General features: G+C 47.7%; 1 protein-coding gene across 2 annotated transcripts in view; it reads right to left on the bottom strand.

Annotated features, from left to right (window-relative positions):
• DOCK4 (dedicator of cytokinesis 4) overlaps positions 1–25,426 on the bottom strand; it is a 1,604,094-nt gene that overhangs the window by 432,009 nt on the left and 1,146,659 nt on the right. The window lies entirely within an intron of this gene.

Genomic DNA, 25,426 nt, shown 5'->3' with positions numbered 1-25,426 from the left:
AGACAGCATCTGGCAGAAACATTGACCAACCGGTTCTCCTACGATATCCAACTGCGATGGAAGGCCATACAAAGCATCCACCATACCCACCCTCTGCAATCATGTCCCCAGAACATTCCCCTTTAACATGCTTGATCTGTGAACTGCAGCCGACGTTATTAATCGTAATGTCTCATTAACATCCTTTACAGTAAGTACGCTTGCGTGGACAGTGACTTACAGTGCAAAGGTTGGTTGTGGGATTTACCCTCTTACACAATCGCTCCTTTTAAGTACCACCTGTTTCAGAAACATTCACTTAAGGCTACATGGACAACTGTAGGGTTAGTGCAACGCCATTTAGTTTAATTTCACTGACAAGACTAGAGTTGAGGCGTTATTCTTTTAAAACTCCTGGCACCCTCCCCTACACACTACTCTTCCCTTACTCCTTCGTTGCTTGCTGAAATCCCACCTTGAATGTTCATCTCACCCACATCCATGTTCCCTCACACTTGATATAATCCTCCTACACTTGATTATATAAGCACAAGTTACAATCCCCATCACTGTCTACAGACATTTGTTGATATATATTTGCATTTCTTTTTTATAGAAGGGCAAGAGGAGGGCCTCAACATAAAAGGCGGTAAGAAGGACTGTTAATTCTACATTAGACGTCTGCAATTATACATTTCATACTGACCATCCTCATGCCTTTCCCAACTTGAGGAAGGAATGAGTTTTCCCACAATAATTTCCCATGGCTGAATACATAAATCAAGATCATATTATTGCTGTGTAGAATTGCGTAGTAGATAGTTATGGATTTCCAAAAGTGCCTGTGGATTTGTGGTGTTTTCCAATGCCTAAAGCTCAGGTAGTGCATCAATCAGACCAATAAACTAAATCATTATCAAACACTGATAACGTGGTTCTGCATATTACTTCATAGTCAATTGTAGCACTGTCTGAGGATGAGTTAATGGCTGCAATGCACTTGCATAAATGTTCTCTAAAAATACATCATGGGAATATTGGTCATTGTGAGAAAGTGGATTATTAGTTGGATGGTTGGGAGTCCAAAACAAGAAATAATGTTGTTATTCTTATTAGGGCCAGTAAAGGTTTCATTAATTTAAACCTGAGCTCAACCCTTATTAGCTAAGGCACAGAGCATACAGGCGTAACTTAGGAAAATGTGTAAAGTATTGAGAAGTCCAAAACAGTTAAGAAGTCGAAAACAAAGCGCCATAAAAATCCCACTCCAATTTATAAATATTTTAATAAACAAAATGGTACTAAACAGCAAAAACCAATACGTGAAATGGAGCTATGGATCTTTACAGTGTAAATAAAAAAAGGGCCAAAAAAGCACAATGTTCCAAACGCAGGCAGTTAGTCAAGCTAGGTCAAGACAAATATAAGGTTAACGCTGATCGAAATGGAGCACAAGTCGGATACAAGGAACTGGCTCATCCCAGTCAAGGCGGGGCAAACTGCAAGCTGGATCTGAGTTGTGGTTCAACAATGGCAGGCTGCTGAAGACCGGGGTCCCAATGCAGTCATCAACGAAGGTGTGAAAGCTATGACTGGGCAAAGTCAGGCAACCCTGCCCAGGAAGGTCTTGCTCTTGGTGAAGCCCTCTATGTTTGAACGTAGAAACTTTTGTGGACGTCAGATCTCTTGCAGGGTGACAAACCACCAATTGGATCAGACCATAGATTCAATGTTGATGGATTTGACTTAACAGTGGTCCCGGTCTCCTGTGGGTTCCAGCTTTTGCAGTTTGAGCACAAGGAGTACAGGCTAACATCAGCCAAGGGGTTCAGGACCACTCACTGTGATAGCAGCCACAACAAAGGTTGCCGCAAGTCCATTTGGAACTGGTCAGTTTGGCTCCTCAGGAAAGTGTGCTTCTTTCAGCTTTTGTGTTACTGTAGCTTAACAGAAGGTCTGCCAACTGAGCCTTGGAGTACACATCTTTGTCCTGTTTACAGGTAGGAAAAGTTTCAGCTCTTGGGGTTCTCCTCACAGGTCAAAACTGCAGATTCCTTTATCTGTCTTCCACAGGTCCAGCAGTGTTCTGAAGAAGGTACAGGGTGTGCCAAATTTCTGCCCAGTGTCAGCCAGTGGGCGGAAGAAACTCATGACCACTTCCTAACAAATGGGGTGAAAGTTCTTAGGGGTTACCCTACCCACGTTTGCAGCACTCCATGTGTGTTTTACTGTAACTATCATAAACAAAAGGAATCCACAAAGTGGAAGGTGGTTGCTACCACAATGGTGGGGAGCAACCAGGGTTGTTAAAATACCCCTCACACACCAACAGGCCCCTTGGTGTCATGCTTCATCATCGGGGTCTTCGCAAACCTCTACGGGATGCGGCGTGCTACGACTTCACGACTACGCAGGAGCACTTTTAAGGTGAACTATGTGTTTGGTGTGTGTGGGTAAACAATGTGAGTGGTGAGGTGAAGGTGAAAAAATAAAAAATACCTGGCACGTGAGTACTGAAAAATTTTATTAAGTCTCCGGCTGGTATTATTAAAAGAGTGCTGGGATGGTTGTGGTCTACTAATTAGGGTAACCCAACCATGTCAGTGCGTCGACATGTTTCGGAGTTTGAAGAACTCCTTCTTCAGGACGAGGATGTGCACTACTTATCCCCACCTTACTCACATGTGTGTAGATTTAAAAGTGTGCTCTACAAAAAATGGATATGGTGAAAATGTACCTATCTATGTTTAAAGTAAGGTCCGTTGCGCCCAATTGGCGATTCGAGACACCTGTAAACAGAAAAGTCAAGTAAAAACAGGATAATACATGTTTTCTAATCTTTTGCTGTGTAAATGCACAGGGGGGTAACAAGGAACAAAAGTGAAGGTCCAGGAACCCTGAAAAATGAAAAAAGAAAAAAGAAAAAACGAATAACACATGAACTGGGACACACATTCAAGCATAGTATCTGGTGGGACCACTAAGGGTATAGTTCCTGATACAGATGTATTGCTTACTTATGGAAAGAGGTTACATGGCCTCATGAGCCACAGCGTGTTGGGGGGTCCGTTCTACCAGATGAGGCAACCTGTGAGGTATTCAAGGAAATGGATCAACATGATGTAAACCCTCGTTTTTGATGAAAGTATTACACACCACATCCACACATTCAGACACACTCACGGTTACTCTCAGGGCTTCCTGACTTCCTCCCTCTTCACGCGGCTCCGACGAGTGAATTTTGAGTTAAAGAGAGGGTTTTTTATAGTCTGGAAGGATTCAATTAGTCGCTAATTGAAGGCGGAACCGGCCCATAAATGTATATTGCTTTTAGGCTCTTTGTCGCTTCTGCGCGCATCGGGGATTGTATTCCCGTGTGACCGCGCATGCGCGGTAGAGCAGTGGGGGCCGGCCGCGCATGCGCGGTCTGATGGTAGTGTATCATCGCAATGGGGTAGTGTAGCTCGCCGACGCGCATGCGCAAAAGAAAGACGTGTCTGTCTTAGTATTCAGGGGATGTTCCAGCGATTAATTGTGGCGATGGCTACAGGTTAAATCGACTGAAAAAGCTAGGATGAGGGCAGAAACTGATCTCTTTACGAGAGGTTATTGGAAAAGACTCCTGTCAGTACAGAAATCATGTTTGCAGCTATAAAAACAGGCATTGTAATTATAGAAGTCCTTGGGGGAATTGGTAACAATAAAGTTCCAGCTATGGCTTGACCAATAGAGAATGTTGGTCAGGATATTCACCTGGGTAAAAATAATAAATAAATATGAAAATAAATAAATATATGGGGAAAACAGGCCAAAACATGATACATAGTTACATGAGTTATGATCATAACCACCCATTGAGTTGTAGGTGCAGTTATTCCTAGTAGATCTAGTTTATACAGCACGGTCACCTAAGTAATGAGTTTAGGGTAACTAGGCTCATGCAGGTAGATACCGTGTTTGATAGGTTACTGAAGCGGGTGGCTGTTAGTAGGCGTACTTGGCAAGTCTCGTGGGTTTCTTAGCGTAATTGACTCCATGGAATGGAGTCGTTCAACCCCGTTACGTCTGAGCCTAGACGAAACACCCATCTCTGTTCTTTCTCAAATAAGCCTCTTTCTGATGGTAACTGCTCAATAACAGTCCAATATATGTCATTCACACAGTGCTGTGCTTCAAGAAAATGAGATGCCATTTTCGTTGTCTGTTTTTTGCACCTTACATTGCTCTTGTGTTCGTTAATTCTCGTTTTCACTGCACGTGTGGTCATTCCCACATACTCCTTGCCACATGGGCACGTGATGAGATACACCACATTGCGGCTGTTGCAATTCGTGACAGCACGTTGCTCCCATTTTTCGCCATTCCTGAATTCCAGAGTCAGACTTTTCGTGGTCAAATGGCAGTTATTACAATTCCCACACGGGTAGTGCCCATGTAGTCCTTTCAGCCTTGTTTGCTGTACTGCATTAGTTTGCGGTCTAGTGTGGACCAGAATGTCCTTCAGGTTTCTTCCCCTTCTATGGGCAAAGATGGGTTTTTCCAAATCTAGACTCACACTGGTCAGGATGCGCCAATGTTTGTTTATTAGTTTGGATACCTGGTTCGACACAGGATTGTAGGTCGTGATACAGACTGGTCTGCCTGATTCCTCTTTTGGTGGGTTGTCATCCAGCAGAGCTTCACGGTTATTGTTCCTGGCTCTTTTCATTGCCTTGGTAATGATCTTGTCTGGGTATTTTCTCTGTTGCAGTTTTTTACTCAGGTCCAGAGCCTGGATTTTGTACTTCCCCACATCGCTGCAGTTTCGCCGTAGGCGAAGAAACTGCCCATATGGTAGGTTCTCTCTTAGGTGACGCGGATGAAAGCTGTCGAACCTAAGGAGGCAGTTCCTTGCCGTTGGTTTGAAGTGCGTCTCTGTCTTTAGGAGGCCAGCTTCATGATAAATATTCAGGTCTAGGAAAACCATAGACTCATTGGACATTTGATGAGTGAACTTCAAAAACTCATTTTGGGTATTGATCCATTGCATGAAATCCATGACCGATTGGTTATTACCTTCCCACACAACCAACACGTCATCAATATAACGTTTCCAGGATAGGATTTTACTCCTGAACGGGTTGTCTTGGTGAAGGATTTTGGTGGTCTCTAGATGGTGTACGTAGAGACCAGCCAAACTAGGAGCAAAGGTGCTCCCCATGCTGGTCCCATGGCGTTGTAAATAGAGGGTGCCTTCATACTCAAAAAAGTTTTTGGTGAGGGCCATCGAGATGCACTCCATTACTACGCCTCTTGGGGTGTGGTAAAGCCATTGTTTGCTGTATAGAACTTCCTCAATGATGTTGAGGGTTTCATCGTGTGGGAGGCTGATGTACAAGCTCTCCACATCGAGGCTCAGTAAGATTTGAGAGGAAGGGTCAAAAGGATGGTCTTTCAGTAATTGGAGTATGGCTTTGGTATCCTTGAGATACGTATCAGTGGCCTGTACCAATGGTCTCAAGAAGGCATCTGCGAACTTGGAGAGGGGTTCTAATATTGATGAGATACCAGACACGATGGGGCGACCAGGGGGGTTTTCAAGATTTTTATGAACTTTGGGTATCGTATAAAAATACGGTATTCGTGGGTTTTTTTGTGTCAGAAAAAGGGCCTCTTTTTTCGTAAGCCAATCATGGCTTAGAGCTTCTTCAGTCATTGCGCCCACTCTGATTCGTATGGACTCTGTGGGGTCCTCTTCCAGAACCTGATAGTTCCTTCTGTCTTCGAGGAGTCTCCTGCATTCTTGATCGTACGCCGTTGTTGTCTGAATCACAACGGCCCCGCCCTTGTCCGCGGGTTTTATAATGATCAGTTTGTTTTGTGATAATTCTCTCACAGCTTCGTTCTCTGCTCTGCTCATGTTCTGAAAAACCCTAGAGTCCGTGTCCACTTTGCCTAGCTCTGTCATTACAGCTTTTTCAAAAGCTAAGACTTCAACTGGAAGTTGGTTATCCTGTGGGGTAAAGGAAGATTTTGGTTTTAAACCCGTGTCGGATGTTTCGACTCTGGGTGCTTGATTGTGAAAGAAAGCCTTTAGTTTGATGGTCCTAATAAAATCCTGGACCTCCTTATGTAACTATCCACAGTGCCACACTCTACCTAAAACCAACATGGCAGAACCTCTTTTCCCTGTGCTGACCTCTCTGTGCCCACCGATAAGAGTGGTCAGGGAAATGAGCAAACTCTCCCCTCCCCGAGGTCCCTCAAAACCAATTCTGGGCTCTTCTCCTCTCCTCTTAGTACCTGGCTGGGTAGCAGGACAATACAGGAGGCAGACGCAGGTGAGCTACATCTTCACATGACTGGGTAGGTATCCTTTGAAGCCAATTAGGTTCCTGAGCACAGTCCAGATGGCTACCCTGTCAGGGGAAGGTCAACCCCTCTCCCTTTATCTTAGCTCTTGCAGCCACTTCACACCTAATCATGGTGCCATTCAGCTCCTGGGTCACAGTGAACACAGGCAGAAAGGCACATTTTGTTGAGACAGGAAAACAGCAACTTTTGAAAAGTGTAATTCTCAAAACAGTGATATAAAAACTCAATGACCATTAAGTTGCATTTTAAATTACTAAAAAATGATGAGTTTAATATTTTTTCTAGCTACTCCCAAACTAAAGCTAAGCATTATAAGGCGTTATAATGTATCCTTGTGTTTTCATTCGGGAGAGCCAGCCTTGTCACTGTGAAAAACGACTTTGGATGTTTTTCCCTGCCAGGACATGTAAAACATAAAATATACATGCTAATTTATTTTACTACCGTGCACCTACCCTATGGTCATGTAGGGCTTACCTTAGGGGTATTAAAAAGGAAGGCTTATACCTGTCAAGAGATTTATTTTGCCAGGTCAACTGATAGTTTTTAAACTGCACACCGACTTTTAGTGGGGGCACAAAAAAAGCTGAAATAAACTAGTGAATTTAACTTACAGACGCTGAATACACTTTTGTACCATATACTAGGGACATATAGGTAAGTTAAGTATGCCAATCAGGAGTGTAGTCAATTTCAACATCTTTTAGGAGTCAGAGCACATGTACTGAGGCCTAGATAGCAGTGTCCCAGTGTGCATGGTCAAAAACAACGGCAGCATCAGTCCAGAAAAAAGGAGGGTGACCATAACAAAGAGGCATTTTCTTACAATCATCAACCTTTGTGTCCCAAACGTAATAATCTGTTGAAATACATAGTAAAATTTCTGTCCAATACTTATGAAATCAAGAGTAATGATGTTTGTAAGGCAGTCACTAAAATGACTCCCTGAATTAATTTAGTTGAAGGGCAATTTCCATTCAAAATAAAGCCTTTTTTGAGATGAGAAAGACACAGGGTGCACGTCCCCCGGAGATATGGGCATCTCACATAGTCACCATACCGAAACCATACAGGTCTTGGACCTATGTGCATTATATCACCCAATCTTGTTGGTTAACTCTGAACTGAAAAACCTGGCCAAAATATCAGTGACCCTACTGGGACGAGTAATCCCAAACTTAATATATTCTGATTACAGTGGCTTTATGCCATATCGGGTCACCAGACACAATGTTAGGTAAGCCTTTAGCCCTATAGTCTTGCAACACATTCTTAAAAATACCTCTTGCATTACTGTTGATTGGCTTTAAAAAAGCTTTCAACAGTGGGTCTTGGGACTATCTATTTGACCTCCACCATTATATTGGCTTTGGCCCACACTGGATAATACTCATCTGCTTTACACTGGTCCCACAGCTGGTTCAGACCAGAAGAGAGACTGTTTCCACTTGAGAGAGGGTTGAGACAAGGCTGTCCACTATCTCCCCTACTGTTCACTGCCGAAATAAAACTCTTGGATCAAACACTCCACCATATCAAGCAAATGATGGGATTTAAATGGACAGAGGGCCAGCAGGATACATTCTATGTAGATGACCTTCTTCCATTTTCTAGGTGGCCCGGTGAATCCAGGTCCAGCAGAAATGCAGGTGTGGACCGAGATCAGGTCTTACATCCAACTGGTTTAAGACTATACTATTTTCCCTATTTCTACAGTGTGACTACTGCTGTTCGGCGGATCTCACATCTCACAAGCACAGAAGTAGCAGCGTGTAATGAGATATCTTACCTCTTCTAGAAAATACATACAAAGATACACAGCTATGGGCAACCATACAATTGTCCGTTCTAGGAAGAGTGGCTCTACTGAAAATGATTATTACTTCTAAAATAATATGCACATTACATAACTACTATTGGAGGTGTGAAAGACATAAAATAAGCAAACTGGGTGATATGGTAGATTGATTGGCCAAACACCCATATGGACAGGTAATGTTCTCCCTGATGTTTCAGGACTGTAGGGTTATGGGAGATGGGATCATTTGGGAAATGCTCTACTGAAGGATCTGACCCACGTAGGTACCCTGAGAGCTTTTTCTGAAACGCGAGATGGAGTTGGTTTGGTGCAATCGCAATTTTACCAGTATCTCCAACTCCGCCATCACCATGTATCTGGTAACAATGACAATCAACCTTAATTTACACCTCTCAAAGCAAAACTGACCACGTCCCAACTCCTTCTAGGGGGAAGATATCGTCTCTTTACAGGACCCTCATTATACACTCCTCAGACACCCTTCTGAGACTTCAAAAGCATTGGTAAAATGATACTGCCCATCTAGATGATGATGATGATGATGATGAATGGACATCGGCACTTATAGCCCCCTGGAGAGACTGTCAGATCTATTAGATACCAACTTATTAAGTGTAAATTTCTCCACTGAGTTAATTTAACTCCGGCTACACTCTGGCAAATACACTAGGGCCCTGATCAGGAATGCCTTAGTTATCATCCTGCAACGGGCAACTTTCTTTATATAGTGTCGTCGTCCCTGGTCCTCAGGCACTTCTGGGATGGCAAAATACACATGTTTCAACCAGTGCTCAAACTATGATTCGACCTGAATCCCATGGTCAACTTTCTGAAAGTATTTGCTGATGAGGGAGTTAGGAGTGCGAAAAAATCACTGATATGGCTAGGTCTCACACTGGGCAAAAAGGATATATCACAGAAATGGTGGACTCTAATAGCTCCTGGCTGGATCCACTGTCAAAAGCGGTATTGAAATGAAAATTCTGATATGTGAGCCATGGAGATGCCCCAATAACCATAAAAAGATGTGGGGGCGCTTGGAAGAATGTAAGGAACTCAATGGAGACTACTCTAGCTTCATGTACACTGACAAAAGAGTAAAGGATGACGTTAAGGTGGTGTATAGTCGATTACTTTACAGGATTTCCTTTAGTTCTCTATTGTGATCATTGAAGGTTGTGTGCACTGAAGGGATATGCCATGTCCGTGTTTATAATTTCTGACACCAAAGGTCTATAAGTTTATTCTGTTCATTGGCTGTAATGACAACACAATGGAAAATTCAATTTTTTTTTTATATTGTTCTGAATATGGCAAAAAGGCTTTGTTTTAGAGTGTGTATAAAAGTTTGTGGATTACTGATGATTACCTTAGTAATAAAGTGGTCAAATAAGTAAGTGCATAAATGAGCAAATAAAAGAATAGGTGGATGAGCAATGGAGGTCTGTGGTTTAGTCAGTACACTGACTGGTTTATGGATATGTTAACATGTGGTTGAACTAGTGGGTGAGCTAGGTGGATGGATGGATCATAAAAAGTATGCCTTACTAGGGAGTATGGGCATTGGTGGACTCCAGGGAAAGAGCACACTCTTGGGATGTACTAAGGTAAGGAAGCACAGAGGGCCTCATAGAGGGGTTATATGGTGAACTGAGAGAGAAGGTGAGTACTGGTAAACTAATAAGGAAATGATGGCCACTGATGATCTGATTAGAAGAGCCTTCACTAAATATCACAGGGCGAGGTGTACTATGGATATCATATGGAGAAGACCTGCGCACTGGTCCTGATGACATGTTCAGGCACTTGGACTGATGAGAGAATGGAAACTACAAGAGCATGACTATGTGAACAACTGGTGCAAGGGACCACACAGGGGAAAGCAACCATTGGTCTTCTAATGAAGGTAGGAGTACAGTGAGTCATGGGAGACTGGGGAATAAAGGTGCAGGGGGTCTGAAGATCTAAAGTGGAAAGTTTGTTAAAGAATTTAGAAATGTAAGCAGGTGAAATAGGGTACGAGTCTCACTAAGGTCTTGGGGTTGAGATAGCAGCCATGCAGCATAGAACAGCTTAAACAAGCAGGGGGGCTGCTGGGCGTGCCCTGTCCTCGAGATCTCGAGCCTCTAGTGGAATCTGCTCTGCCAGACGAGAGCTCTAGCAGGCAGATGGGCATTTTGGCCTGCTCGCACTAGACTGCTCCAATCCTCCATCATGATCCCTCTACAAGCCAACCAGTGGTGACTGAATGAGAGAAATTACTTGAGTTAATAGAGAGAATGAAGGGATAGGACTATTATCTCATCAAGGAATTGACACAGAGCCAGGGGACTACCGGCATGGCACCCAAATCCCATCAGATACCAAGACCAGATAACATCCATCCCACAGATCACAAATTGTTCATGCAAGCGGAAATCAATTCCATGTTTCAGGACCATTACGCCTGCCTCTACTCTGATCAGCCAGAAACAGGCGCACAAAACCTACATAGATATGTAATAGATGCTGAGACCCGCAGATTAGGAAATTACATGGCCACCTTATTAGTAGGTAATATCCTGGTGCAGGAGGGGAGTGGGGGTCATCAATTCTCTGGCCAGGGAGAATGTGCCTTGGTCTAATGGCTTACCTATCAAATTCTATTTAATGTATGTGAAGACCTGGCTCCTATAATGACCAAACTGTATAACATTGCAAAAGATCTGGAAACCCTCCCTCTCACCATGCAAGAGGTCCTGGTCATCCAACTTCTAAAACGAGGTGCGGAGGTGGACCTTATCTCCTCATACAGATCGCTTTTGTTTTAAACGTGGACTATAAAATCCTTAGTAAAATATAGGCCAACCAATAGCCGCCTAGGCTTCAGGATCTGATACATCCAGATCAATATGGACTCATCCCAACTCAGATGCACGGTACCGAATATTGGAGAGCTGCTCCAGGTCTTGGATTCTCCCCTCCACGAGTATCCCAAAACCTGAGCACTAGCGGATGGCACTGAGAAAACTTTCAATTTCCTGCTGATACTTTCCTCGTACAACTAAGGTAAGCATGGGCCTGGAAAGCGGGTTCTTTAGCTTGATGAAAGTACTGTATACAGCCCCAAAGGTGCAATTTGAGACTAGCTGGTTTATCTCGAGCAGCTGCACTGTTGAAGGGGGCATGAGGCAAGGGTGTTCACTATCCCCAGTACTGGTTGCAATAGCGCTGCAGGCCCTAGCGTTACCACTCAGACAGGGCAAGTTTTTTTGACATACTGGACATTGGTGAAGCCCAGCTCTATGTGTTGCTGTATGCAGATCTCTTACTGCTCTATATCTGTGGGGAGTGATGGTACATAGAGGGTAGCTGTGCAGTGCTCGCCTTCTTTGGTGTGATAACAGGCCTTTAAGTGAGCTAGAGTAAATCTAACGCCTACTCCCTGTGAGCTCCAAAACCGGATGACAGGCCTTGAAGCTCGGGGATGAGTTCTTCTGGGAAACATTTTCCATTACTTGTGAGCATAAATGTATCATTCTGAAACCAAGGTATAATAAAAGGTAATATATGGGCGACAGGTGAATCCTTGCGAGAACGTATGTCCTTCTTGCACATGATGCCCTTATCGGTCACGGGCACTGGTGAAAATGCCGTTCTTACTGAAGTAGCTATACTTCTTTACCACCCTCTCGGTTCCGGTACCCCAGGGCATTTTTCAAGAAATAGATAGACTGCTGCTAACTTAACGGTACAAAGCAGTGTAGAATCTCACTGACAAGCTTGGGTTCTTCCTGCTGAGGGTAGATTGTCAGTCCCACACCACAAGCTATATTATTTGGCCATGCAACTGGTAATGACGGCGCAATGGGGAGCTCCTTGGGTGGGAGATGTGAAGGTTCCTTCATGTGTCAAATGGCTCCAGCTAAATCTACACCCCTTGTGAAAACTCTAGGACTTGTCAGGCGGTATATTAATCACCACACGCAAGTATGCTCGGGCAGAGCACTTCAGTGGACCCACACCACCATCCCGACTGCTCACAAGCTTCAGACCATAGCCTTGTTCATCTTGTACCCTTGAAGAGACTGGATTGGCGAGTGGAAGAGGGTTGGCCTATGTTGCCTTGGGTGGCTCTTTGAAAGTGTTACACTCAGGGATTTTTAGCAGCTTGTAGATGATTTGGAGCTCCCCCTTCACCATGTCTTGCTTTATGGAGCCAGTAGGGCCACAGTGCGAACAAGTTGAAAGTCCGGCACAGCAGAGCCATCATTGCATGACACTCTCTGGACTATTTGTATGACAGTTGGAAAGACTTGGGTGAACACATTACTATATACCATGTTTCTACAACAGATTAAGGTTGACTGTTACACAGTACGATGAGACGAGATGTACTAGTTACTTACCTTCGGTAACCATGTATCTGGTAGAGACGATTCTAGCCACAGATTCCTTAACGTAAAATTATCCCCAGGCGTGAGATTGGATCCGGAAAACTTTTTGCCACAGCATCCCTGCGAGCCAGGGGGATGGCAACGCGTGACTCCGTCCTGACGTCGTCCGCCTATGTGACGTCAGCGAAGATACATAAGTCCCACCCCGGCCCGCCTACATCACTTTTCTTCAGAGAACTTTTCCGCGCCACAACGCGGAGCCATCACAAATAAAAACTGTGAGAATACGGGCCCATGTGTGAAAAAATCAGCTAAACAGAAGGGAAGGAACGAATGGTGAGGAACAGCACCATCCAGAAGAGTGCCAGGCACTTATTGCACCAACATCATGGAAGGAAAGAGAGGAGCGCAGCTACTGTGAAGCAATCCTGCAAACAAATTCTACTGCCACCCTGGTGGCAGAAGCATGTGAAAAATTGCACAGCAGACAAAGAGGTCTGCAACCACAGCCCAGGACAGAGAAGGCACCAAGGCCAGAATGGAAGAGTAACAACAATTCACCCCCAGGCAACACCAGCAGGGAGAGACATCTCCTGAAAAGAGCTAAGGGCCGAGACCCAGCCAAGAGACCTCAACCCGAAGGACTGCAGAGAAGTCCGAAAGTGCAAGCAATGAAAGGAAGAAGGGCATGAGCAGACCCCACTCTGGAAGACCAGGGTGCTGGGGCGCAAAAGTAGACATGAAATCACCAACCAATCACCAGAAAGGGAGGAATAGATCAAACAACAAGACAAGCCTCCCCCTAAGGGAGGAAGGAGGAAAAGGCACTCGGAGAAGACAACCTCCCAGAGGCAGGCGAGTGCAGAAGACCAAACTAAAGGTCCTCGCAGAACGGGGAGGAAGGGCGGGTCGTGAAGGAATCGGCGGCTAGAATCGTCTCTACCAGATACACGTTACTGAAGGTAAGTATCTCGTACATCTGATAGAGACTACTAGCAGCAGATTCCTTAACGTAGAATAGATACCCTAGCCATACCCAGAGGAGAAGAGGGTCTGCAAGAGGACCTCTCCAGCTTGGAAGAACACAGGGCCCGAACAAGGGACGACTCATAGGGACAGGGAGAATAACACAGTCCCCCCCAAGCAGAAGAGAACCTCGCCAACTTGGAAGAACACAGGGCCCCACAGGGGATGTGTTATAGGGACAAGAGGGGCGGCCCAGCACCCACCAAGCAGAAGAAAGCAAGGACTAGGCGAAGGGAGGGCAGTACACCCCAAGAGCAGTCAAGGCACCAGGAGCGACCGCCAGAAGCCCCAGAGGGACAGACAATGGCAGAGGAGTACCGAAGAAGAAGAAACACTCCAGGACTCCAGGGAGAAGAGGTAGAAAAGGAGGCAAGGCCCTCTACCGGAACACACCCACAGTGAAGGGGACAGCCGAACCTGTCACTGCCTGAAATCAACGTACAAGGCAGAACGACACCTCAGTCAATAAGACAGGCAGGAGAAGTAAGATGTAGTCTCGAGAGGTGCCAGTAAAACAAAAGGCAGGAGCCCCCGGGCCCACGCAAAGGCCCCTGGTCATAGCCCAGCAGAGCATGCGAGCGCAGCTGGCCGCGGACAAGCGCCACAAACCCAACCACGTCGAGCTCAAAACCAGGGCAAGGGCCAAGATAATCCCGGAGAACCCCTAGAAGGGGACCGTCCCGGACAGAAACCACCCCACGAAAGAAGTGGGACCAGCCGGAAGATAAGAGGAGAAACAAGTAAGACGGACCACGCCGCCAATGCAGGAAATTATCCCTCCTGGAACACTAGACAGAGGACCAGGCTGAAACGGCGGACAGAAGGGTGAAAAAATACCGAAGCACGACGCCGTAGATGGCATACCAAGCCAGTCTATCGATGCTTCAGATACCTAGAAAACAGAACTGGAGCAGCGCAAGCAGCGCCCAGGTAAAGATCAAGAAAACGCACCAGTGGAATACGACACCAGGAAGGCGAGGACCGCGCAAGGGGAAGTCCACACTCTCTCAGCGGAAGACAGAGCTATACAATAGCTACAGGTACCCCACTTAGTGAATGACACGTCCCAATTAAGTATGGGAACCAGTCTTAGGGAAAAAATCCTGCATCAGAGAACAAGAACATAAGGCAGAGACCACAGATGGCTTAGTAATCAGCCAAAAAGTACACATTTACCCAAAAAGGGCTGAACCAGCAGCCAACCAAAGAGAGGGGCCAATCAAGGGACCCCGAGGGCACAGCAAACCTCACAGAAAGTGTAAAGGTCACTCCAAACACCAGATTCCAGGAACAGGTGGGATAACACCTCCCATCAAGTCCGGGAGGATCAAGAAACCAGCCTTCGTCGGAGGAGGACGGAGCCCCGCAAGGAGACGTTAAATGGCGGAGTCCACATGAGTGTTAAATAGAAGGACCCCGTCAAAGGACAGGTCAACCAGATGTTCCCTAATATTTTCAGGAAAGAGAGCATCTCGCAGCCAAGCATGGCGACGGAGAGCAACAGAAGTGGCCATAGCACAGCCGAGAGCATCAGCAACATCCAGGCCGCACGAAGAATAAACGTGGCCAACTCCCTACCGTCCAACACATGGCCCGCAGATCAGCATGGGCATCCTCATGGGAGACATGGGAAAGAAGGGACTCCCCAGAGTCCCACAGGCTGGAAGTAGTCCTCGCCAAGACACACAGAGTGTTGAGCTCCCGCAAGGCAGCACTGGAAGAAGCGAAGACCTCCCGAGACGGAGGAAACAACACCACAGGCAAGGACGGAAAGGCAGTCCGCAGAAGAGAGCCTTGAGTAGAAGGGTGGAAGGAAAGGCAGACAGGGTCGTGCGGAGCCGGATGGTGGTGATGCAGGAGCGGCTGAGGCACCGGATCACCTGTGGCAGGGCGCCCCCAGAAGAGAATTATGAAGCAATGCTTCAAAAGGAAGGAACAGCTCCCGTCCACCAGAGCCCTGGTGGAGAACTTCCAAAAGGTTATCCGTAGGAAATGGGGTGACAGGTTCACCCATCCGTAGAATACAAGCGGCTGTGGAAATAGCCCTAACAAAAGCAATACTGGCCTCAGTAGGGCGTCGCGGAGGAGAAAGTAATTTGTCCGTGGGCGACGGCTGCAGACTGAGCCGTCCGTCCCCACGCCCAGGGGGAAGCGGCCAACCCCAGAATAGTGGGGGATCCACAGATGAATGGAGAACCTGAGAGGCTAAAGGGGAAGACAGAGAGGCCGGTGGAAATGCCAGCCGCGAGTCACGGAAAGAAGGGTTCAAGGATTTAGGCCGTTGGGACGGCCAGGAGCCATCCCCGGAAGATGCCGGTGAAAAGGCAACAATTATTATTATTATTATTAAAACAGTTTTGTATAGCGCGTGGTTACCCTAGAGCATCCCGGCGCTTCGCCAAACAGAGTCACAGAATAAGAGAGAGAGAAGCACAGCGGTTTAACAGAAGAGAAAGGTTTTCAGCTTTTTACGAAAACGCAGAAGGCATGGCTCCGAGCGTAAACCTAGGGGGAGTGAGTTCCAAAGGGTTGCAACCCTTACGGAGAATCTCCTCCCTCCTGAGCGGGCCTTTTTCACCCTAGGGATCGTGAGTAAGTGTTGTTGGTCTGAGCGTAATGATCTACTTGCCTTATAAGGGGTCACCAACTTTTGAAGGGCAGGAGGGCCTTTGCCTTGCAAGATTTTATATGCAAGGCAGAGAGACTTAAATTTCACCCTTTCTCGCACTGGCAGCCAATGCAGCGCCCTTAATGCGGGTTTGGCCGATCGTGACATAGGGATGTTGTGAAGCATTCGTGCCGCCGCATTCTGCACTTGCTGAAGTTTGTTCAGAGTGATCTCAGGGGCACCCAGGTAGATTGCATTACTGAAATCTAATCTAGATATAATCAGGCCCTGGATCAGGAGCTTCCGGGATAGAAAAGGAAGCAGAGGCAGCACTTTGCGCACCGACCGGAGAAGGCCAAAACAGACACCAGCCAGTTTGGTAGCCTGGGTCCTGAAGGAAAGGTCTTGCTCCAACCAGATACCCAGGCTCTTGATCTCAGCCTTGGGTTTGGGGGGCGATCCCAGGCAGCTAGGCCAGGCAGACCGGGGGAGTGAGGGATTTTTCATCCCCATCAGCATTATCTCGGTTTTTGAGCCGTTCAGCTTTAGTGCTGATTCCCCCATCCAGGTGTGGACTTTGGATAGGCAGGAATGTAGCACCTGGGGATTTTCCGTGGCCTGGGAGAGGGCAAACACCAGCTGGGTATCATCGGCATAGCTCACGATTTTGATGTTAAATGGAGCCACCACATCCTCCAAGGGGGCCATGTATACATTGAATAATGTGGGGCTCAGGGAGGAGCCCTGGGGCACTCCACAATGGAGGTGGGTGGAAGCCGATCGTGCGCCCCCTTCCCAGACCTGGAAGGTCCGTTCACTAAGAAATGACCTGAGCCATTTCAGCGCTATCCCCCTCACTCCCGCATCTGACAGTCGCTGAAGTAACACTCGATGGTTAACAGTGTCGAACGCTGCACTAAGGTCCAGGAGGATCACTGCCACTGATCCTCCTGAGTCCAAAATGCAACGTGCCTCTTCGGCGACCGCCAGCAAGGCGGTGTCAGTGCCTTGACCCGGGCGGAAGCCTGTTTGGGAACTTCTCAGCACACCGTTGGACTCAAGGAAGTTGGATAGCTGGAAATTAACCAATTTTTCCGTAATTTTGCTGAGTCCCGGAAGTAGCGAGATGGGCCTGTAGTTCGCCATGTCAAGGGGGTCTAGGCTGGGTTTTTTTAAGAGGGCTTTTACTATTGCACCCTTCCAATTGGGTGGGACCACACCAGCACCTAGCGAGGCATTGATTACCTCCGTGATAGGTTCCACAATGGAAGGGGCAACCAGTTTGAGAATCCTCATGGGGATTACGTCCCAGGGGGAACCACTCTTAACGGACACTAAGACTTTAAGAACTTCGTCCTCAGTGACTGGTCTAAAAGACTCCAAGGTCTTCAGAGGTCGTCCCTCATCCACGAAGGGCTTGGCTCCTATGTCAATTTGGGGCAGGGTAAGCAAAATGTTTTCAATTTTAGTGTGGAAGTACTCTGCTAGATCATTGCATTTTACTTCCAGATTATCCGTAGAGGCAGGTGGCGTAGGAACCCTCAAGAGCTCCTTGACCACTAGAAATGTTTCTCTGGAGGAGTTGGAGGCATTGCTGATTCTCTCCTCCAAGAATTGGGTTTTGGCGGACCGAATGGTGAGCTTGTAATTCCTTATCGCCACTCGGTATTCAGTCTTACAAGCTACTCCCCAATTCTTCCTCCAGGCGCGTTCTAGTTTTTTGCAGGCCCTCCGCATGGCCCTAAGCTCTGGTGTATACCACGGAGCGGAGCACGATCTTTTCTCCCTCCTTCCTGCCGATCTTAAAGGAAGAACGGCATCGAGTGTGTTAGACATCCATCTGCAGAAATCTGCTTCCGCCAGTACTGGGTCCTTCGCTAATGAAGGGCGTGAGGCCTCCAGACTGCGTGACAGGTTTTCCACAGACAGCCTGGCCCAGGGTCTATCAGGCGTACAGACACTGATGGAGGGTGTACTCTCCGGCACGGTTTGCCAGGCAAAGGGGACCATAAAATGGTCCGTCCATGGAAGAGGGATCGGGGAGGCTGCTTTCATAGTGGTAATGTTAGTAAAAATAGGATCCAATAAGTGACCCTTATTATGGGTAGCCTCCAGGTTTATAAGATTAACCTCACAGGTTTCCAAGTCACATTGAAGGGCTGTCGCCGACCGGTCTTCCTGGTCGTCGAAATGCAGATTGAAGTCTCCCAGGGTAATGAAGTTGGTTGCAGAAGCGGCAAGAACCATTACCGTCTCCATGAAGGAGCCGATAAAGTTACCATTACTTCCTGGGGGGCGATAGACTAGCAACCCAGACATCGCCACAGTAGGTGAGATTTGGAGGGAGAACTTACAGCTCTCACAGTCCTCCACCTCACCCTTTTGGGCTCTGCATACCAACGAGTTCTTATACAGAATAGCAACACCTCCCCCTCGACCCACCGGTCGATCCTGGGTATGGATTAAAAACCCGGGAGGAAGAGCGTTCACTATGTCCGCTTCTGAGCCTTGCATGAGCCATGTTTCTGTTAAAAACAGAATGTCTAACTCATGTTCCTGAATAAGGAGGCTAACCTCCAAAGAATGTCTCGGAAGAGACCAACAATTCAGAAGGGCTGAGCGTAGGGTGTTTTTAGTCGATACTTGATTGGGGGGGCTACATAGTGCACAGTAAGTAAATGGTTCGATACCCTTCTGTACTAATGTACAGTGTAAAGATGTTAAGGGGCGAAGCCGAATTAGTTCGGCACGCGAATAAGTGGTTGCAGAGCTTACTGAATTAGGCTGAGTGGCTGGCCCTAGGCCCGTTTGGGCTCGGACGGGCGCAGACGGGCTGTACTCAGGCGTGACTCCAGCAGTGATCCGGGGTTCCCGCTGCGCGTGACCGCTGCGCGTGACCGCTGCGCGTCAGCATGACTTCCTTAAGAGGAGGTCGAGCTTCCTAGGGCGCTAGAGCGTGGACTACACGCCCAGCGTCCCTCCCTCACCTAAAATGGCCGCTATGTCTCCGGGGAGGAAGACACCAACAGATGACAGACCTCAGGAGAGGAAGGAACCTCAGGAGACAAATTAAGAACCCGACGCTGGCTTGGCTCCATGGAGACCACCACCGGTGCCTGATCGGCGCCAAAATGGGTATGTGCGGCGCCGGGTTGACCTCTGCCACCACATACTCCCCAGGAGAATGGGGCTGGGTCGAGGCCGGTACGCCGAAGGAACAGCGCCGATAAGGCACCAGCTCTGCCTCAGGCGGGGCAGCCGCCCGAGTCGATGACCGAGAAAGTACTCCAGGTCCCAGCCTCCAACCGTGACTCCACCGGAGCCGGGGAGGAAGGCTCCCGGTGCCGAAATGGCACCGGCTCGGCCTCTGGTGAGGCAGCCGCCTGCACAGAGGACCGAGGGGGACTCAGGGGCAAGCCCAGAGTCTCGGCGATCTCCTGTGACACCACAGGGAGCCGGTAGGGATTTGCAGCGAGGAAGGGACGCCAGGCGCCAAAGAGGGGAGCCCCGAAGGACTACACCTCAATGACACCACCCTCCTACGACCTGAAGCCGAAACCTTTGGTGCCAGTGCCGCCGGCGACTCCACAGAAGTCCCTATGCTAGGCAAGGGATCCGTGGCCATCTCAGGAGGTGGAGGAGGGGCCAAAGAAGCCTGCAGAGCCACTGCGTAGGCTGTCATTTGGGCCCTAGTCGCCCAACGCCAGGAAACGGCGGGTAGGAAGGTGACAGGCGGGAGCGCACGTCCCTAGGGGAGCCGTCGCCCTCTGCTGAAGGAGGACAAGGCCTCGGAGACAAGCTGAAAGACCTACCAGCCAGCCAACAATGCCCTTGGGCCTTGGCGAGGGATGATGCCGCAGACGGAACCGGCAGCTTCTTGCTTCCGAGGTAGGAGACGGATGTTGGGACAACACCGACCTGGACAAGAGGGCCGACAGCAATTTCATCCGGTGCTGCCGCCCTGACTTAGGTTTAAGGTGCTGACAGGCTTCGCAATCCGTCAAGTCGTGGTGCTCGCCCAGGCACCACATGCAAATTGGGTGAGGGTCAGTCGCCGACATGGGACGTGCACAGGAGGTACACGTGTTTAAGCCAGAAGGCATTCGCACACTGTTCCACTAATGCCAAAGCGTGAAAAAGGGAAAAAGGCCTGAAAACAGGCCAGGACACAATCCGGATCCACGTTGCACGCGGAAAAGAGAATTAACTGACGTAGGCGCGCTGGGGTGGGACTCATATTTCCTCGCTGACGTCACGTACGCGGACGACATGGGCGGGATTGAGGGCCTGCATATACTGGCTGTAGATGAGTTTATAACTACGAAATCAATAAAATGATGTTGTAAAAAAAAGTCTGAAGTATTAGCAACTGTGTTGCAGCTCTGTCCTGTGACACTTACTAGCAAAATGACAGATGCCCGCTGTAGCTAACCACTGTGTAAAAATCCTCAGTGGTAAGTATTCAAAGAGTGTAACTATACCGTAGCAAGTACCAAACAACAAGCTTTAGTAAATGTTTGGAAAACTGGAAATCATATAGCCCCAAACACTGTGGTTCAATACGCTGTGTAAGACATAGTAGTGGTGGAGGGCGAGTGGTTCTGTTATTCATAAGTCCGCCTAAAAACAGTAAATTAAAGATTGTCACCTGTAAAGAAATTAGGAGTTTTCAGATCATGAAATGCTCTATTCGATAATTAAATGTAGAAGCAGGTTTATAGATTCCTTGGATCTCAGCAAATTATGGCTGCATGTAAATTCAAAAGCGTTCTGTGCAGCGGTCTCCTACTGTGATTTTAATATTAAAGAATGTCCTGTCTGCATCACATGAAATCTTCTGCTGCCCTTAAACAATCCTTTAGTAGCACAGGATGAATATCCTTAGTTTGCCTAATAAGCTGTTGGTAAATTTGCCACAGTTTATGCAGACTACTAAACAGTTGGGGGTGCAAAGAAGAGCATAACAGGCAATGATGCAAATGAATGCTAAACAATAATCTAACATTAAACATTAAGCAACATTAAACTCTTCAGGCTGTGTTTGCTGAGGATTCGCACACGTCTGTGCCGCTGCCAGTTGGGAAAGGAGCGTTTTCCTAGACTGACCGCAGGAATGAGACTGCCCGCGGCCCACGCAGGGGCCCCCCATAGGAGGCCAGCTACCTTAGTGCCACATGAGGGCACAAAACCCAACAGGTCTAGTATTTGACTCCCCTGGGGTCTGGAGCTACCTGCGATATTTCTGGCGCCAGTGGGACAGGTATATCTGCAACCCCCGCCCATCTGGCGATCCTTTTCCGCTGAGACATCACGGCGTGTTTGTCTCTGGCTGGACCGATGTCCAGTTGCACAGTGTTCGTTGTCGTCATGGCGGTGAGTCTACCCTTCCCGCCCCCCCTTCACACATCGCCGGTCGACAACACTGCCCTGGTCCACTTGCGGGCCGGGCATGGGGTGTGTATGCATATCTGGTCACAGGCGGTGTAGGGGCACTGGTGTGGGATTGTCCTCTTTCCTTTGGGTATCTCCAGGTCAGGTGGGCGCTCCCCTTGTCCCCAGCCATGGGACAGGCATCGGCAGCTGCTGGGTTTTGCTGCACCGGTATAGCAAGGGGGGGCTGCTGCGGTGATTCACCGGGCGGTAGGGCACTGGGATGCTCAGTTTCAGCAGTGGGAAATGTTCTACACAGGCACCTGACGCCTCCCCGTCCGGGCAGTTTATTTCGGCCTTCAGTCTGGCATTTCGTCTGTGATTCGGTGCAAGGGGGACAAATGAGCAGGGCGGTGGTGGGGGAGTCTGGGCCCTGTAGTACTGGCGGGTAATTTAGGGTGACTGTTCCCTCGTCCCACCAGCAAGGGTCAGACCCTGGAGGGGGAACAATCCGAGCTGCACTCTCATTGGCCGAGAGAGGAGCTCCAACTACAACTACCGGCCTGGGTTCCCAGGCCCGTTGGTGAGTGATGGCTGCGGCCGCCGGAGCGCCTCCTGTTTGCCTGGCTTGTGGGGGCATGAGAGCTGTTTGTTGGGGGCCTGTGACCTGGTCGGGCCCGAACGTGCAGTCTTGTAGTCATCGTGGTGGGGGTGGTCTCGGCTCATTGGGTCGAAGAGAGTCAGGGCCGAGAGTTGGTGTCCATGCCTCTTGTGCAGGGGAGATGGATGGGTAAATTGGGGAGACTGGGCTCACTTGTGCTTTTGGCACAGCTACGGGTTTGTGAGGCCCCCAGTCTAGGGTTATTTGTGTCTTCCTCATAAAGCCGTCGCTCACTTCAAGGCTTGCTCCGCACCTTCCTCTCCTGTGGCTGCGCTGAGATGCCTGCTCATGTGTGGTAATCTTGGACTTCTTTCAACCGACATTAGAGGCGTCACTGCTTTTGACCCACCACGCGAAAATGAGAAGGCTTACTTCATATAGATTATGAGATCTTGGCGGGAGGAGCTTGCTTCACTAAATGGCTGTGAGTCATGTTTCTGGGCAGGATTATAGGGTATTAAAGTTGTGTCTCCGTGTTGAAGAGGTGTGGAGTTGGAACTCCGTCTTTGCTCGAGCCTGCGGAGCAACATTCACACTCGGCATCCACTTCTCCTCCACTCATTGGCAGATTGAGGTTGTGAGCGCGATGGTCACGGGATCCCTGCTGCCCAGACAGGGAGTTTACGGGCCGATGTAATCAACTACTAGAGACAGCGTAATTGCCCGTTTCCCTGACAAGCATGTATCAATTTAGGATATCCCCCTTTCCGGCCGGCTGGCTCGTTTTCTGAGCTGATCATGGCGCAGGCATTGGCTATGGCCAAAACATATTGCATGACTAGGCCAGTGCCGGGGAGGGGAGATGGAGACATTCGATTAATTTTTTGGTTGATTTGTTTAGTAGCATGAACTTTGCCCAAAGGTGTCAGAACACCTTATTAGCGGACCAGTTACATTGCATAAAGATTTCAGAGTACTCAAGTTACTTTAAAGATACAAGCGGAAAATCTTTAAATTCACATTAAAATAGTAAGTGTAAAAGTTTACTACAGAGACTGGTGATTAGAGTTGCATATATACAAGTTGAGAGTTAACTCAAGGAAAAGATACTAACAAATAAACGCTAAATTCACATAAGAATGGTAGTAAGTATTTAACTACTATGGATACTAGTGGTTAAAACTACATATTTACAATTTGCAAGTTCACGATGGGGTCTAACCGAGGCGCGTTAACTGCTTATTGAAAACTGACTCTACTGTCTTATGCAGCGCCATCCACTTGATGAGAGGGGGAGGGGGCACACAGAGCTTTCTCTCTGAAGTGGAGGATCAGTTGGGTGGCATGAGGATGGCTTGCGGCCCCGGTGGGAATATAGCCTTTGTTGCAGGGGTGCATCTAACGGCAAAAGCTGTTGGTTGTGCAGCGGTGTGGCCTGGTTCGGGTCCCGGTGACAGCCTGTGCGTGATTCGGGGCCTGGGGTGCCAGACTGAGCTCTCGCATGGCAATTATAGTCGGGGAGCACGTTTGGGAACACACTATTCACGGGTGCAACGCACACTGTGATGGGCCAAGCTGCGCCGGGCTGGTGAGCAGAGTCAGCAATGGGGCCCTCTTGGGTGGGTGTGGGTGGCCCAGGTTGGCTCTTGTTTTGTTCCGTTAACTTTTGCCCACACAATGTGAAGCTGCTTAGTAGTAATGGTCTCATTTGATATCGAACTTGCTGTTCAATTTAAGCGGGACATTTAATTCAATGTCAACATCATTGCAACACAGTCTTACCTTTCAGAATGGAAGCAATTTCTTTTTTTTTTTCTATCATGCAATACAACGAAGCCACAATTGGGGCTTATTTATTTTATGTAAATAACAGACATTAAAAGCCAATAGAACTGGTGTGTTATAGGTGTAGTGTTGTTTTTGTAGAACATGATGTGAACACCATTACGGCGGTGTAAGGGCTGTTCAGTCCAATGATTACATTTAGACAAATTTGATAGTTAGGAATGTTAATTTTTTTTTAAAAAAAACAATGGCCTATGAGTTCTCTCCTTAAGATGGTTCCCCCAAAACGCGTTGGGTATGATGCAGCTCCAAATGTATTCATTCAAACGAAGAAAGTTGGATATTAGGAATTTGTATGTGAGAAGACTTTAATGATTTACTCGCCAAGAATGATCACTTCAGATAATGATTACCACTGGCATGGAGTGGACACGCTTCTTTGAGGATGGTTCCTATGAGACAGGGGTGTACACAGGGTGGATGTCTTTTAATCATGATGCAAGTGGGCTATGCAACAAAGCCATAATTAGGGCTTAGATATCTTGTGCAACTAACAGGAAGTGAAAAAGCCAATAGTACTGTCGGGTAGGTGTAAGGTCAATTTTGGAGGGTATACCAGACAATATTCTTACAGCAAAGCCATAAGTTTGTGCTTATGTAAAGCTGCAAGTAACAACCACTGGCAAAGCCGATAGTCCTGAATTGCTGTAGGTGTCACGTTACGTGATGAGTATATATATATGGGATACATTGGCAGAAGCAGAAGAAACATGTGGCAGTCTAGGCCAAGCAAACAATTATGCAGGCTAAAATGTTTTATTTCAATGCCGAAGAGAGAGCCTCAAGTGTTTGGGCCAGAATTACTAGGCCTCCTGGTGGCACGACAAAGTACCTTTGAACGTGTGGATGGCACATGTGAATAGGGTGCTTGCCAAATCTTCCTGAAGGTACAGTTTGTGCCAGTCAAACGGGGACGATTTGGACAGGAGAGGAACAAGAGTGGTTATTCAATACTTTATTCAGTTAGTAGGGATGAGTTGTCTAATTCAGATATGCCCACGGACAAGTATCTTTTGACTTGTCATTTGTGTAGGTCCAGCTTGTCTAAGTAGGGTGGGGGCGAGTTCTCAACAGCTGTTATGTAGTAGTGACAGTTCGGATGGCTTGTGGAGCAAGGGATGCTTGGCCTGCTCGCAGGTGCGGGTGATTTCTTTGCTGGCTTAGCCTTGCAGGCGTCCCTGCATTTCACTGACTACTGTGAGGCACTGACAGGAGCAGCAATTTTCATGTAGGATTTACGATACTGCAGTTTAAACCAGCATCAGTAAGCGGACAATCACACGTCCCCACAACCCACACATAAATACATTTTCAGTAATGGCATTACAGGCCTCTCTCACAAATGCACCAAGCAAGTTAAAAACAAGCATTTGCAATGCAATAGGTCTCGCATTAGGAAAGTTTGAGCTATTGGTATTGTAAATGACAAATGTTTTATTAATGTGTTG

This window comes from Lissotriton helveticus, chromosome 1_1, assembly GCF_964261635.1.
Source record: "Lissotriton helveticus chromosome 1_1, aLisHel1.1, whole genome shotgun sequence".
Taxonomy (NCBI): domain Eukaryota; kingdom Metazoa; phylum Chordata; class Amphibia; order Caudata; family Salamandridae; genus Lissotriton; species Lissotriton helveticus.
The sequence above is the reverse complement of the archived record's forward strand: the minus strand, read 5'-3'. Positions and strand labels throughout refer to the sequence as shown.